This window comes from Ruditapes philippinarum, unplaced genomic scaffold (assembly GCF_026571515.1).
Source record: "Ruditapes philippinarum isolate M1 unplaced genomic scaffold, ASM2657151v2 ctg55_1_1_1_1, whole genome shotgun sequence".
In the NCBI taxonomy this organism is placed as follows: Eukaryota; Metazoa; Mollusca; class Bivalvia; order Venerida; family Veneridae; genus Ruditapes; species Ruditapes philippinarum.
Window position 1 is genome coordinate 81883 of NW_026859363.1, and position 18843 is coordinate 100725.

Consider the following 18843-nt stretch of genomic DNA (forward strand, 5'->3'; position numbering starts at 1 on the left):
TTCTACCGATACCACCAAATTAAAAGGGACAGAATCACGAAGGCAGGTCAATTGATGAATATAACAATAAATTCGAGACATATTAATGTGTGATAACATCGCTCTCGTCTTATATAATCAAATTTTCAAATATAATTTTCAGAAAGTAAATAATTTAATCACATATGTTAGGAATCTCCAAGAACAAGAGTACAGACATATTAACCTTTGCGTTCATATGTTGACCTAGTTTTTGTTAGACTATATTATATTATGCGTTCATTAAATTTGACCTTTTGTATTTTCTATATTTATGGCACTTTTTCCAATTTACTTTTCTGTCCTTTTTTGCCGAATTAAAAGCGAATTTCTGATGAAGTTGCGAAAGGATCGCTCACGGGAAGCGTTGCAGAGAGTTTTGTTCGGTAGTTCTATAAGAATAGCCTTATATTGTTGCTTATGTTATTGAACCATTTTCAGATAGTCTATCATTTCATCACTTTATACGATAACAATACAACAAGAATACAAACAAATTAACATTTGTATCAGTTTCTGTAGACTTTGTTATATTTCATGTTCGTTAACTAAAAAAATATAAATGTTACAAAACAACAATTTTTCACCAAAATTAGGTAAAAGACCACATGTTAACATGGAAAAACTTGACTGTGGGTGATTCCAAAGTTTTTCATCATTTTTTGTTAACCTTTTCCCTTATATAAGCGTGTTTCGACGACTTTTTGCCCCCCCCCTTTTGAGGCCTCAAACAGTGAAAAAATGTCCTATTTAGACCACAAACACTGTTTTTCGTTTGAGAAATGTTGTTAAAAAAGTGACCATTTTTTCGGCGCCGTCCCCAATCCAAATAATACATCAGAGGGTTGCCAGAAGGGGGATGTGCCTCCTTCTGTTTGGGGGGTTTGAAGGGGTGGCAATTTTGAGATGTCCCCTCGTTGCCATGGTAACAGGAAATTTAAGACTGAGCATGTCGTTACAAAGGCAATAGTCCAGTCAACATTTGTGCCAAGTTTGATTAGTATTGAAGCATTTTTCATTGTTTCATAGCAGTTTGAACTTGTAAGAGGAGGTTTTTCAGTGAAAATGGCCATTTTTCACAATATGCTCATGGAGGAAAGGGTTAAAAATGAACTTTATTCTAGATTCAAGACACACCGTTATTTTCCCAAGATTTCTTTCCTTTGCAGTATTGCGACTTGTAACAAATAAAAGACTGGTTTGCGAGCTACAATTTTTTCATGTTAATTACTTTCTTGCATGTGTTCAATATTAAAACTAGTCTTTGTAAACATACATTGTTATAAAATTATTTCAATTGACATAAGCAAGTTTCATTCATTCTGTTCGTCTCCACTCATTTGGCTGGTTATGTCTGGAAAAGGGGCTATCATACTGACATATTAAGAACAACACTAAATTACATGAACTGCAGACTCCCATTGATTGATTCTGTACGTAACGGATAATGAAAAAGGGTGACATCACTCACGCAATCTAGCACCGACTTTAGCGCAACTCAATTTTGAACACATAAAGTGCTGGAATCAATGACCACAAAAGACCAGAAAAAATATTACAACAATAAAGTGAAGTTCGCGGTAACTTTTTACAGCTGTCTGACACCACTTGACACCTGCTGTTGTGAAGTATAGATCGAATCTTGAAAAAAGTATAATCTTAATTATAACAATTATATTAGCTCGTGTCTTTAATGATACATGTAACTCTACCATTACCGGTGTAGTTGAGCTTTCTGTCCGGATAACTTTTGTTGTAAAATATATCATCATTTTATACTTATATCTAGAACCAAAACTATAACGATGTCATAATTGTCATTCATAAAGTACAAAATTAAATTAAAACTACAAGTAGGAAAACAATTTGCTTGGATGAAATATGTCTTTTTAAGAACACTATATTCGTACAAACGGTTAACACAATTTCACAATATAGACGAAAATATTGGTGTTCTCTACTGCAGAGTTGTATTATTACAAGAAATATTCAAAAACCATTATTTAAACAACAGTAAAGTATAATTATTGAAGATGTAAATCCGCGAAAAATGTCATTTCTTTTGTCGCCATATTTTACTGGGATTTCTTAATTATAATGATAATTGCCATAAAACAAGAAACAAATACTGTTATATAGATATATCTGGATTATACGAGCTTATAAATTAAGGTATCGATAATTGTAAAGAAAATTTGATTTAATTTTATCTTAATCTTTTTTTTTTCTTTTTTTTTGGTGCAAAAACTCTTGATCATTTTTTCAGGGCTATTGAACGTATATATCTAAACAATCTACGAAGCGTTGTATCGTGTACTATTAATTACAAATTCATTTCACTAGTCTTGTTGAAGATTATTTGGAATTTATCAGGAAAAGGAGTGCATAAACAGTCTGAAATATATTTGTATAATCACTAGTCGTAAAGTCTAACGATTGGTTAGATAATATAATAGTAAATCAAAGCTCAATTATTTGGTATTAAAACGAATAGATTGAAATATATTTCATGAAGATGTATTGATATTTATAAGTGAGCCTGGTTTATTATATTAAGACACTAAAAAAGGATTATGGAAATGGACTTGAATGAATAACTGACTCCAAATCGATAGGAAATAAATTCAAATCATGACTTAAAACTTAATTATCAAATATGATTCATATATAGGTTTTCAGGAGGAGACATTGCTGTCTTACAATTCTGCTATTCTTTGTATGTTCTAAACATAAGTGCTTTAAAATGTTAATGCAGATTATAAAATTGCTAGATTTGCCTTAATTTACATTTATTTCAATTTAAACATTGGCATACATTTAATTCAATTTAAACATTGGCATACATTTGATTCAATTTAAACATTGGCATTCAGAATTGAGTCGCTGTTGTACTCTAATTTTAATTTTGGAAACTTTCACAATGTTTCTACTGCAGATTAATTTATACCTAAACCGGGAAACCCGGGTTTCCCGCGTTATGACTTTTTTGCAGCGGTCAAAAGATTTTACAACGACTGTCATTCCAAAGGTTGCTTTTCGACGTAAAAAAACTTAGGGTGATAAATAATATGGTAATAAAAAATTTATTAAAGTATATGAAAAAAGATACAATAAATTAAGTGTAAAAGAAACTCGTTTAAATGAATAAATGGAAGCAGTGTTCGGGTATTGTTAGGTTCCTTATCTTGATACTATTTTGAAGATAAACAAATGTCTAAATGTCAAGGTATTCGTATAGACAGGCAAATCATGCTAAGAATGCAATTAAATGACATCTGTGATGCAATGACAAAGTGGATTGCCTTGGCTAAATTTTATTATATATTATAGGCATAAATGTAATGTTCTGTATAATGGAAATGCATCACGTGACACATAAATGAAAATAAAAACACTCACAGCTAGTTATTTTACCATAATTACAGTTCTGATTTGTCTGGTTTTGTGTACAAATGGAACCTTTAGCCTTCACCCAATTAAACAAGAAGTGCATTTTCTGTCCAAAACAGAATTTTAACGTTTTTAGCATACAGAGTTTACGAATTCAGCTCCACAAACACGATTTCATCATCAAAAGTTCACGATTTGAAAAATCTGTAAATAAAAATTTTTATGTATGGAAAGTTATTTATTAGACAGTTATTTTGTGTAACAGGCCAATCCAGCTCAATTGATGTTTCTGTTAAAATGTTTAAATTTTCAATAAAACATTTATACCTGTCCTATTTTTGTGGTCTCTTTTTTTTTAAATATAAATTTGTTAATTTCAAAGCAATCAATCAGAATTATCTTTTGTAATTCAAGGTTTCACAAGTGAGAAAATGTAATATAACTTCAAAATATTGTAAGTTTCATGGTACGTTCTAACTTTTAACAAGGTCAGTAAAAACATTATTAATAAAATTGCACAATATCTAGTTTAATAAACATATTTCTTTTCTCAGAATACATGTATATATAAATGTTTATGTTTACAATTATAGGTATATAAAGCATAATTAATATTCTTTCCAAACAAGATAATTATTATTATACAAATAAATAAAATTCTCTTTTTTTTCGGAGCGCAACATCTTCAAATATTCCTTATAGATATAAAATATAAAAATTAAAAATCCCTAAAGGAAGCCTAAAACGGCAACATTGAAAATGTTGCAGACTCAGTTTGTTTGAGCCTCTTCATGGACGGTACTGTCAAGTACAAACTGCAAGTACAAGTAAAGTCATTCATAAACACATACAAAGAGAAAAAATACTGTGCAAAAACCACAATTCTTCAGGAAAGACAGTTCATGAATGAATCATACCATTTAGAAATTTTAAGGAACAACTTTTGTAGAATGTTTTTGATAGTATTTTTTATTCACATTGTGCAATTCTAAACATACTAAGAAGGCAGACATATTAACCTTTGTCTCAGAATCTAGAACAATTTAATGATAATGTCACGTGACATGTTTATGCAATTACACCTACTGACTTTTATTCTTGGTTGTAGTTATCTTTAACAAGGAACTGTTTCATTCATGGAATAAGGAAATAAGATATAATTGTTTGAAACTAATTAGAGCGATACATTTAGAAATCAAAACTGATAGTTATTCCATTTTGTACAATCTGCAACAATTCCAAAATATGAAATCTGTACTTCTGCTTACATGCAATTATGGGTAAAAACACAGACACATTCTCATTTTTCGTATTTTATTTGAGCAACAAAAAGAAATGTGCTTTTTGAAACACATTGAACAAGTCATTCTAGTTCAAATTTACTACGTTCTAGGAAAACAAATTTCTCAAGGGCAATCAATTCAAGGCAATTACGAAAATAACAGACATTATTTAGTTAATTCTTGGTGTTGTATTTGTACATAATGATTGCCCAAGCTACTAGGTACATATAATTAGTAATCCAAGAATTCGAGACATATTGAAATTATAGCTGTAAGTATGGATCATCTTAAAACACAGACAATGCCTGTGGTCATAAAAATGATATATTTTTCAGAAGGCACGTACCATATAAACATCTATTTCTCATATTTATTCAACGTTTATATTTTGTCACGCACGAAACACTTCTGCACTAAATACAACGACCAAATAATTGAAATATAAATACAGTATGTTTCTGCCGTAGCCATTATATCTTACTTAAAACATTATAAAATTGCAGTACATCATGGTCATATATACGTTTGGCAAACGGGACAATTAAGGAAATGAAATGAAGGACCTTGGATTATTTGTTTCTTAACTGTGTGTACCATTTGATCAGGTCTGCACACAATATCTTGTGAAAACAATTTCAGATCAATAGCTTAGTCCGTTTCCTAGACAAAAAATTCAATTACCCTTTCTTAGACTTTTGCAAAGGAGAAAGATATATGTTGCACTTTTCATGTAACGTAGATATAATTTCATTGTTTTCGAGGAACCACCACTGCTGCAGATTTACAAATTAAAATCAGGCTAAAAATAATGTATTTAAACCGGATTAAGACTGTGTTTTGATAATATTTTTGCATACTAGTATCAAATAATAACTGAATATCTTACAAATCGTCCAGACATGACCTTTATATCCCTTTATTTATCCCTTTAGAGGTTAATATGCAATCACGCATGGTGGATAAAGGCTTTTGCTGTAATTGAATCAATATCTACTGGTAGTGTTTTGATATGTAGAGTATATTTGTTTTATTCAGTGTAAGATCTGAATATATTTCACCGAGTGAGCATCAAATGTAATATTTCACGAGAGGCGCAGTTAAGAGTGAAATATGAACTTTTGTGATCACGAGGTGAAATATATTTTAATTATACGAAACGTTTATAAGTACATTTTACACATGTAGCCTAATTCTAAATGAAAAACGCGACAAAGAATAATACAATGTGACGTGATTTAAGACGTCTCGTCATTAAGTTGGTTTCCAGTGCTGTGCACGCTGGTATTTCACTGAAACAACTTAATGGGCTTCCTTTCAAAACAGTGAAAAATATCAAATTGATATTTTCACTGTTTCAAACAGTGAAATATCCGTTTTATATTTCACTGATATATTTCTATAAACCATCGGAAAGTATGTTATAAAAGGTACGTTTAATCAAACAGTCTTCTGACCTGTTTTGTCCTATTCAGGGGCAAGTTAAAGAAAGTAGCCGTGACATACTAGTGTTACAAGTAAGATCTTGGTTTAAAACATGCAAAATGTAGCTGACAAGTTTTGGATCACAACATTGTAGCAAGATTAAATAAGATCACAAAAACAAGTCAGGATGAACTTCATTGGTTTTTGACATTTATTGGTAGTATATGTTAAGCAATCCTAGTTAAATCATTTTATCCAATAGAAAGGGTTGTTAGGTGATGGAGTCATGTGATTTTAATTATCACTATATATCAAGGTTTACTCATTCACACTATTACAAGCTGTTGTGAGGAAAAGAGTATATTTATGCAAATATTTAACATACAGATATTATAGAAGTTATCAGTAGATCATGCTTTAGTCTAGTTTCTGGGTATGGCTCAATGTAATTCCATTATTACTTTGAAGAAACAGGAACATTGTATCACAGCAAACAAAGTCGCTGAAACAATGTCGTAAAAAGAAAATGAATCATTATTATTATTATTGTTATTATTATAATCATCCTCATTAATATCATTATCATTATCATCGTTATTATTTTTATTATTATCATCATTATCATCGTTATTATTATTATTATTAATTTTGTAATATGCATACGCACATAAAATTGAAATACTTTGATTAAGTATTTCTAATGTTGTCGTGAATAAGAAACAGTTTCTATCTGTTTATGTCCGTAATTCAACATGCATAACGGGCAAATGTGTTTATATAAACAAATGTGTTAATATATTTCTTTAAAAAAAATACGTTGTACCGGCTCCTTTAAACAAAATATAAGGGTAAACGTTTTGTGTAATATAACGCTTTTGCCATTATATATCATAGCAATTTTTTCACCTTACAATGCATATACATAAAACATTATATTCGTTTCAATGTGATAAAAACTGGTATGATGAAACCGGTAAAATTTTGTGTCATTTATCTGCATAGATCTAATTGACTTTTACATATAATACAATTACAGGCGCACAATTTAATTGACACATATTTTAGACTATTCAATAATCAATTAATATCGAACAATGGCAATTATCTTCTCTGAATAATTATTAAAATAAATTATACGATCGCAAATTGGCTTTTAGTAGTCAATAATTGTCTCCTCAAACTAGGTTCTTCTCTAATTTTAGCTAGCCTTTATTAACATACCTTAATGCTATCTATTGCAGCTTCTCGTGGTATTTATTTGTCCCAGTTATTTATGTTGGTAAAGTTATGTTTTTATTTTTTTAATAATGTAGAGCAACCGCCAGAATAATGTAACGATATCATTAAATTTAATGCAAATATTGTGACATAAATAATAAACCTAAATGATAAATGTCTTAATATAGGGCGGTATATCATACACGTCAGTTATAAAAGTTAACATTACTGGTATTCTCCACTGGGGATTTGATTTATATTTAAGGCCCCTTGATTTATGCAATAGTTAATCTCTCGGGATAAATTTACGCACATATTTGATTATTATACTTTATTGGAGATGTAATTCCCCTAAATCTACCATGAAAAAAGCGCTGAATATATACGGGAAGTTTTGTGTTTTATACTGCCATTTAGATATTTTTGAAGTTAACCAGATGATGTATTGAGGTGATGGGTTCAAATACATTTACGTATTGTATAATATTGAACAATTTATTCTGTATCTGAAAAATTTGAAGATATTCGTGTTTGTCCAAAGACACTGCATTACATGTAAAGTAAACAACGAATATAATTAAGCAATAACTATTAAGTGTTATAGAGTATGATTGATAACAGTTTAATTGTATAAGTAAACTTTTCACGTGTTATGGTCTTACAGTGAAAGATTTAACAAAAAATGTTGATAGCCCGCTCACATATGAAGTCGCAAAGACAAAAATGATTTTTGTACACGTGCACAGTGTATTTGAATTGCCAAAACTGATTAAAAATCCAACAACTGGTAAGCGGAATTAATACAAATTCTCGAATAAATCTAAATTACTAAATTAGTTTCGACATACAAAATTGCAACGTTTACCCCATCAGTAATACATTCTAAGGATGGAGGACACGCATCAACTTCAGTCTAAAATTGAAATGTTTATATAAATATATATGTATAACATGACCTACGGTGCAGGAGTATTGTCAACCCATTCATCATTTTATGTATTAATTGGGTTAGTAATAAGCTAGTGTAATAAATATAACTATCACAACTCGCTGTCAAAGCACATAAAAACAAATATGGCGTCGAATGTCATTTATGTCAATGATCAGACTTAAATAGTCGGTCATGGCCGTAATAATTTACCGCGGGTTCACAACGCACAAAGAAAAACACGAAGAACGTTTATTTATCACTTAAACTATAAGTTATAATTATGTATACAAACATTCATGCATCCGGTGGATTTAAGAGCATTTTAGCGCCCATATGCGGTAGAAAAACTTATGTTCATGTTAGTTCATATGCCGGTTTTAAATAGTTTACTTTTTTTATACAGTGATTTCGTGAATAAATTGCTGAGAAAACGATATTTTCACATTCGAATTTTATTTAGTCTTGTTTTCACTATAAAAACATGTTAAATAAAGCCATGGGAAATAATTATTGAAACTGAGACAGAACCATTCATTTTAATCGTACGCAGTACATTTTGTATCTGGTCTTGTTATTAATAAAATCTGAATTTCGTGTTACTGTTGTATTCAATTTGTCAAATTTATTAAACCTATCACCTAAAAACGATAAAAATTCGGCGAAGTCTCGTTTCTTTTAAATCGTTTTCAGATGACTCGGTCAATTACTTTAAACACAGCATAAACACAAGACCAGGAAATGAAAGTCTAGAGTTATTACAGTGTATGTGTAATTAGAAATTTTACTGTGTAAGTACTTGAAAGTAAGCTAAATATCATCCAAGAAACCCGCCATTTTTTGTTTGATCGACAATAGATGGTATTAAAAACAATTACGCCCATTGCTATATACAACGTATCATGTTTTGATTAAAATTATCAATTATTACCATAGCAACCTTCATTATACACACAACACACACATGTAAAAATAAATAATCTGGTCCCTTATTGTTTTTGTCGTTGGACACTTATTTATGACACATACCTTCCTGACTTATTTGTAGAACGCATTATGCGTCAATGGAATACATATAGGTAACAAGGGGACAAAGGCCTAAGCATAACGAGGAATATTTACAGTTTCAGCATTTCGAAGACACTTCCTAGAGGAAAACGGTTGTTATGTTACTGTATAACCAGATTTAAATAGGCACTACGAATATTGCTAGAATTATTTTTTTCGAACATAATTTTTCGATAATATATGGGCGTTTTGGCATTGTCGATTCAAACTCCTTTTATCAGCACTATACTTTGACTAACACATGTGTACTAAGATGCTGTCAACTGAAAGTAACAATAAGGGCTACATGAACTTTAAATGTTTATAAAATACTATAAATGATTATGAATGATAAATTATTATGAGCTATATAAGCGATAAAAATCACTGTTTAAGATAAAGTATGTCTTGAATCAAATATTTATCACATTCTAAAGAAAACACAACCACGCGAAATACATCACCAAATGATCACGCATTCCTTTATACGTATTGCAATATCATTTCCAACCATTTTTTTACAATGTATCAACAGATACAATCTCTCTTAGATATTGTCTTTATTGTCTTTATTAATCAATATTTCTTTTTTTTTTAATCTGAACCGTCAAATATTTATTTCGTTATTCTATTTTCATATTCGTCACAGAAATTGTTCTTGCATTGTTAATTCCAACTGAGACAATAGGAAATGAAACACATGCAACAATAAATTTATGAATTGATAAGGCCAATAACTTTTGAAAAACCAACGAGGAGCTTTGTTTAGATGTGTTGAACCATTTAGATTCAGTAGCATTATAGATCTTAAATAGAATGTAAATTTGATGTATTACAAAACGTTTTACATTAAACATCTTCTATATTACACTGGTGCACTCGTGAAGTATTTGAAATACAGGCAAAACGTGATTGGCGTTTAACAGCATGTTATTAGAAATCAAAGGATTCTTCACCATTTGATGTGGCAACTACAGATTGAAAACATGTCTTAAGGGACACACATTGGCAGTGAATATATCTAGCCTAATTGTCCCTGTGAATCATTTGAGAATCAAGAAGTTTCAAAAGAAATATACTGTATACACATCGGAATAGTAAAATGACACATGTACAAGTCAATTTGTCAACTAAGCTTATTGTAATTATTGAATAATTATCTCCAGACAAAACACGTGGATTCAATAAATGTTAATTTACGGAAACGGACGTGTATATCATTTTAAGTCAGATTTGAATGCCTTTAAAATATATTTTCCGAGAACTCGTTACATAAAATGCAAATACGTCTGCGGTATTCACCGTGGGAAATATTTGGATATACGGGATTGTTAAGGATTCTGAATATTATAAAACATTTTATACGGTGAAAGAGGTTACTTAGAATACGGAGATATATACGGATTTATACGGGGTTGTATATTGTGAACATCCGTATATGACTTTTGATAATCCATACACTTTCAATATACAGAAATCTTGTTTACACGCAGTCTTTATTTTTTTAAGACGAATTGTAAACCTCGTTTTGAGGTAAACTGATACAAGAAATGTGGCAAACAAATTATAGAGACTCTGCATATCAATAATTATACAGCATTTAAATTAAAAAAAAATATATTTTGTATAATTTTGTTGAACTTATTTCACTGACCTACATTTTTGATAGAATTTTTAATCATTGTGTATATAATCATTATTTATAAAAAAATAATTGGTATTTATTGAAAACAGTCATAAGTGTTATTATCCCCCGCCGAAAAATTTCGGCGGAGGATATAGAAATAGTCTCCGTCCGTCCGACCTTCCGTCCGTCCGACCTTCCGTCCGTCCGACCTTCCGTCCGTCCTTTCGTCCGTCCGTCCTTCCGTCCGACATTTTTGTCCGGAGCATATCTCTAAAAGTATTTGAGTTATCAACTTGAAACTTCATAGGTGGATAGACCTCATTGAGGAGGAGTGCAGTGCACAAGAATGATAACTCTACCCTGCATTATTTTTGAGTTATTGCCCTTTGTTTTTTTTTCAAAATTGATTTTTGTCCAGAGCATAACTCCAAAAGCCTATGAAATATTAACATGAAACTTCATAGGTGCATAGATATCATTCAGGAGGTGTGCAGAGCACAAGAATGATAACTCTACCTTTCATAACTTTTGAGTTATTGCTCTTTGTTATTTTTCATACCTAATTTTTCACCTGAGTGGAGCATAACTCAAAAAGTGTTTGAGATATCAACATGAAATGTCAAAGGTGGATAGATCTTATTGAGGAGGAATGTTGTGCGCAAGAATGATAACTCTTCCCTATACAATTTTTGAGTTATTGCCCTTTGTTTTTTTTATGCTATTTTGTCCAGCGCTTATCTCAAAAAGTATTTGAGGTATCAACTTGAAACTTCATAGGTGGATGGATCTCATTGAGGAGGAGTGCATTGCACAAGAATGATAACTCTACCCTGCATTATTTTGAGTAATTGCCCTTTGTTATTTTTCAAAATCAATTTTTGTCCAGAGCATAACTCAAAAAGCCTTTGAGATATCAAAGTAAAACTTCATAGGTGCATAGATCTCACTCAGGAGGTGTGCATTGCACAAGACTGATAACTCTATCTTTTATATTTTTTGAGTTATTGCCCTTTGTTCTTTTTCATACTTAATTTTTCAATTCAATTTTTTTCTCAAAAAGTATTTGAGGTATCAACTTGAAACTTCATAGGTGGATAGATTTTACTGAGGAGGGATGCAGCACACAAGAATGATAACCTACCCTGCATTATTTTTCAGTAATTGCCCTTTGTTATTTTCAGCCATCAGTATTCACATAGGTTTCAAATCTGTAATCAATATAGCCATCAGTTTTCATTACCAAAAGACCTTTTAAAATGGAATTATTCCGCTCTACTACATATACATTCTTCCAATGAGCAAACACATTCGGCGGGGGATGGCCATGTTGACATGGCTCTTGTTTTGTTTCCATATGACAGTAGATAAACAATGGAGCTAACAGAAAATACGCTGAGTATGGAATTAATAAAAATATTGAATAGCAAACGTTGATAGATTTTGTTGAAAAGCAGATATCATTTTATATATCATTCCCATTACTTAAGATATTATAGCTATAGAAAAAGTGAAGGTACCAATAGCTATGAGAGTGTTTTGTTCAAACTAATCTATATTCAATATTATTATTTTCATCATCATAGTTATAGGTTTATTTTCCTGTTTTCCCGTTAACTAAATAATTTTGCTAAATTGTTGCATGAATAAATGAAAGTATTTATAACTTTCAGAGCGTTTTGTTAAAACTAATCTATATTCAATGTGATTATCATCTTCACAATCATCATCAGCATCATCAGTTATACGTTTATGTACCTGTTTTCCCGTAAAATAACACAATTTTGCTAAATGTTCGCATGAATAAATCCTTAACTACGTTTTCAAAAAGGTGGCATGGTCGTAAAGGAAAAGTAAACGTCCGATGCAGGCTAAAAATAAGATCATTTTTTAACAATACCAAAAATGAAAACCTGAATAATATGGATGATTAAAGAGAAGTAATCCATATTTTGAAATACATTAATGTAGTCAATATTAAAACTCTTATTCAAAATTTAATAAAATATTATGTAACGGTACTTAGAATTTTCCATGTTAAATAATCAACTTAGCATAAACATACAACATACATTAAGATGTAACATCTTCTAATATCACAAATTACACGAATACGCGAAACATAATTCTAGAGATGATAATTGTTATGAAACACTACTATCAGATGCATAACTTAACTTATGTTTTCTTATTTTAAGGAATGTAGATGATCCATTGGTAAGTCTAAATAATCCCAGTTTATTATCATATTAAATAAATATGACAAAGTATACCTAAAATCATAAGAGCTACTTTTTAAATTAGGTCATACAGCTTCAAAACATTTCTTATATGGAAAATTACCATAGTCTGAAGCTCGAAGATGACGATATAATGATATAATACAGATTGTCATGGACACAAGCTGTCATCATAACAATGTGATTTCATCTTTATGTCAGAATAGAAGACATTTGTGCTAAAGTTGTCATAAATAGTATGTCAATTCCAATTAAAGAAAGATAATTGAGAATCAGTGGCACAAATGACAGAGAGTATGAGTGACATGTCATATAGAAAGGCAAAAATGAAAGAAGTTGAGAGTATCCTGTATACGGTGACTGCTTTACTACTGTAAATACAAAATCTTAGATTGAAACAACACATTTTCATATATTTTTAGACAATTTCGTCAGATTCGATGTAAATAAGGTTTCATTTATCATTTTTACTATTGATAAATTCTTGCGTATTATAATGCTAATCATTGAAACAATGCTTAACTATAAATGCTAAAACAATGTTCCGATACTGTCTCAAATAAACTAGTGAAATTATACTATGCTCTATTTTCATCTATGTAAACACTGATGCATTTAGTGACTTAACCGTCTATATTTAAAAGAAATTAACACTATTTTGACTAGTAGTCAAGGAGAATATATGCTATGTTTTAAAATGTATCTCCCGGTATAAAGTACTTTGAGGATACACACTATATACGAAGTCGTGTGTGATTTATGCCAGAGGGAAAGCCGATTCCAAGTAATTGAAAGATTGTATACACCCTGGAATAGCTAACTGACACATCCTTAATTTAACTTGTAGGTCTGGATATTGTAGAACAGTGTACTTTCTACACGCATCTCACGCGAACACACACGCTATAAATTGAATTAGTTGTATACAAATAGTTTTTCAATTAATATTTCGTTTAGAATATTCAGACATGTCGACAAGCCGATCAAAGGGGCTTTTTCTCCTTTCACAAGGAGTAAATATTCCTGTTTCTTTATATTATTAAGTTTTATATTCTAAGCACATTTGCAAAACATTGATAATATAATATGTATTTTGCACTGATATCTAAAATGAGAAAACCACAATAGATCGACATTTTATCCGGTTCAAAACAAGCAAACAATGCATTCACATACAAAATCTTCCATTATGGTGTACTAAACAGTCAATCAAGGAACCTGTCTCATTAAAGATATTAGAACAATTACTTTTAAGTCTCACCTTCATTTATCGACGCTTTCATTATACCGGGTTATATGCGCGTATATAGTGGAGGAAGACTTTGGGTGATGGAAACACATTCAAAATATTTTCCCCTGTACTCGTATCAATAAAAAGATAAAAATGCTGACTATCTTTTTATCAAGTTCTTGAAATAAACTGTCTTTATAGGCAAGTTTCGGATTATAATTATAAAAGATACTTCATTTTTTTATATAGCAGTCATTTTAATCAAGCCCTAGCTTTAATTTACTTGGGGAAATAAACAGTTTTCACTCTCTTGACATTTCGCTAAATGAGGTTTTTTGCATTAAAAGCAAGATAAAAATTAAACAGAGATTTAACAGTTTAGATTGATTCCGCGGATGGAAATTATACATGTAATTGTAATCATTTGTTAACATGTCCTGTTCTAAGTAAATGAAGAACAACTTCTGAAGTACATGGACAAAGTACAGAAAACGAAGTAACAAAGACATGACATTCCGAGCGGACATCTATACGTTTATTTTCAGATTACCGAAACGTCTTTGTCATTTTGTTTTAGCTTATCGAAGGAAGTGCCCTCAGGGATAAAAGCAATGTTAAATTAAGTTAATGTTGTTCTTTCTGTGAGAGTAATAATCTCTTGGGTTTTGTAGGTTGGCCTACTATTAATTATATTAAACGACGGTTTAACAAATAACATTAACCGTACATGTAAATCAATTTTTACTGAATGTTCACGTTTGGTACGTTGCAAAATAAGGGTATTATAAGAAACGAACCAGCCAAAGAGGGTCCAAAAAGCGACCATTTTATGAAGGCCTGATGCTAACATTTTCTTTACAGTAAAGATTTCATACATATATTGCTGTGACGAATAATAGTATCCTCTAAACTAATACGTAACATTTCTGTAGCGTTCCTTATACAATGGCTGACTGTTAATGACGTGAAACATTGTGAGAGTGATATATGAGTGCGTTTTTGTCAAAAACCACTTACATGTAATTAAATTTTCATAGAGTAATTGCACGAGAATATGGTATGGTGAATTTTACGAAAGTTTAAACAATGTATGTGAGAAAGACCAACTAGCCGGTACAAAAAACGACCATGCCACGTGGAAATTCTTGGACATATTGCTAGGGCTAGAGCTTTGAGCTTTATGTTGTGTTAAGAAGACCTCCCAGACTTTTACTAAATTAATCGTTAACTTAATCATTTAACTGGGGTTGAAATTGTCAGCCCGGGAAAATGATGTTTTCATTTCGAAAATTTATGCAATTCATATAGTAATGAACAACAAGGGGGTCCAAAAAAATCATGCCAAGCGGAAATCTCCCGGATATATTACTTGGGTTACGGATATCTAAATGTGTACAAATCAACTATGCAAGGAAATCAGACAAATGGTTTCTTTACATTATGCTCGAGAATATGGTGCATTTTACGAAAATTTCTTCACATTATTTAGAGAAAGAAGAAATAGCTGTTACCAAAAACGACCAAATACGACCACGACATGTGGAAATCTCCCGGACATATTACTTGGGTTAAGGCTTTGGCGATCAAAGCCTCCAAAGTTGTAAATCGGACATATCGTGTGTTTACAGTTTGCTCGAGATTATGGTACATTTACGAAAATTAATACACCTTGTATAAATAGAGGACAGCTAGGATGTCCAGAATAACGACCATGTCATGCGACATATTGCTTGGGTGAGGACTTTGACGATCATGATGTGTAAAGAAGACCCTCCAAAGTTGTACAAATCGAATCCGCAACGGAAAAGGACAAATGTTGTCTTTAAAGTATGCTTGAGAATACGATGCTTTTAACGACTATTTATAAATTCTATAAATGTAAAAGAACAAAAAGCCGTAACCAGAAAACGACCATGCCATGCGGAAATCTCCCTGACATATTTCTTGGTTTAAGGATTGTGACGATAATAATGTGAAAAGAATACGCTCCAAAATAGTGCAAAATCGAATCGGCAACGAAATCGGACAAATGCTGTCTTACCATTTTGCTCGAGAATATGTTGTTTTTTACGAAAAGTTATTATACACTTGATATTGAGAAGGAAAAATAGCCATTACCAAAAACATCCGTGCCATGCAGAAATCTCCCGGACATATAACATGGGATTGAGCTTTGAGGCTTATGTTGTGAAGAAGGCCTTCAAACTTGTACAAAACCCGAATCTGAAACGGACTCAGACAAATGGTCTTTAAGAGTTTCGAATTCAACTGATATTGATTCTATTATAGACACGATTTTCGTGCTGAAACCTTATAGCTCACAATGTAATTTAATATTTTCTTAAGATTGTCATGCTTATTCCATATAATTGGCGGCTGCTTTTATGTATCGTCCAGACGCACGAAAGTTTAAACTTTTGAACTTTACATGATATTCTAATGTTGAAACTTTTGACCTTTTTAAAATCAATATTACTGATTTGAAGAAAATATATCCCTTTTGCAATTATACGCATGACTTTTATTATTCACTAAGTCTGAACCGGAGGAGACAAATTACATCTTATTATGAGTTGTTGTCAAATTGCATCTGTCTAAATCGAACTAATACTCACTATATATCCCTCAAGTATTATGACACGTATATATGTTTTTCAAAATGAATGTATTAATTAAATTAAAAGAGTGACAGCAAAGATAATAAACTCAAGTTTAAGCAATGATTTGATGTTATGAAAAACGATGATGTTATGAAAAACGCTCATTATCTTACATTAAATAGAGTCCTCAAGGAAATAATATGAAATTGTATTACATTTTGGGGACCTATCTGTTGAAAATGTGTCAGAGTTAAATTGTATTAACATTCTTGATCATCAAACGGCTTTAACTAGAGGGCATGTATTAGGTCCCCGCACACCATGCCCATTGATTCAAAAGGCTTATTTTTTTGAGTTTATTGTAACAACAGAGAAAGGGATAACGATAGAAAATCATATTCAGATGCTCATTCATTGGTTTCTTTTTTTTTTTGGTGTTTCAGATTGTGACAACGGGGATCGTGTTGTTTTGCCCATGCATTCCTTATAGAGGTGATACTTTGAAAAAGCAAAAAAATAACACAATGTCACACTCCTAATGCATTTATGACGTGGGAGCGTGGGCCGCATCGTCTTACCATGTAGTCTTATAATTAATTGTGTTCAGTATTATTAAATCAGATGATATCGTGTTGCTTTGTTGCATGTTTGCACTCTAGTTGAAAGTGGTAGAAAAGGTTGATTTTGTTGGAGTAAATTCTCTAACAAGTCCTTGTCATACGACAAGTCTATTCTTAGACTAATTATGAGGAGCGCCTTGATAAAAAATAGGACATTATATAATCTTATGATAATGAAACCAATTAGGTGTAACTGTACATAAATCATGAGAAGGGCGTTTCATAGTGCAAAGAGAGTAACTAGGAGACGTGAGGGCTATTTAAGAAATTTACTGTTATAAATGTCTTATTCAAAATTTCTCTGAAGGTTTTTTATTCACGTGATATTAATAAATCTGATGGTCTCAACATACGAAAATTTAACCAAAAAAATGTTGGCTTATATGCCATTATTTGCTGTCTCAACTTTCTCTTTTTTCTTCTTCTATTAATCTATATACATGTAAATATTGAATTGCTTCACTTTTTAATAAACACTGTAACAATCACTAGTCTCAAATTCAAATTAAAAGTGATCACAATCAAATGATGATAATGCTATCAAACAATTTAATTTCAGTGTCATGGTTATCTTAAGTCCTTCATTCCGTTTATTTAATAGAGAAACCTAGATTTATTGTTTGTATATCTGAAAAATGGATGCGACAAATGTTTGGAGATTTTTGCAAGTTTTGAAATAGTTGCATTCCTATTTCTTTTGATGTTTATTTCATTAAACGTATCAATCAGTCATTTCTACTGGAATATCAATTATAAAAGGTTTATACTTTATATCAGAGTCAATGATAATATCTATTTAACTTTAGCATTTTTCATACAAAGTGGCTTCTTTCAAAATTTTGAAAAAAAGTCATTTTGAAATAACATAATGTAAATGTTACGTATATTTCAAGCAAATTTGAAATTAATGTCAGTATCTTAAAAAAAGAATTATTTTACATTCCTATTGCCCTCCTTTTGAGACAGAGAAAACATTTTTTTTTGAACTGATATTGGACATGAAGAGACATAGACTAATTATGTAAGTGAAAATCATATGTCAGCAATGACAGACGAGGATGGGAATAATGTGATGTTATTAGAACTTGTTGCCCAACCCATTTGCGTTTTGATATATACTCATTAATTGTATTATTCATTTGTTTTAAAACATGTATTTAATGTAATAAAATATGTTTAAACTACCAACGACATATCCTTACGCGGAACATTATCCACATCC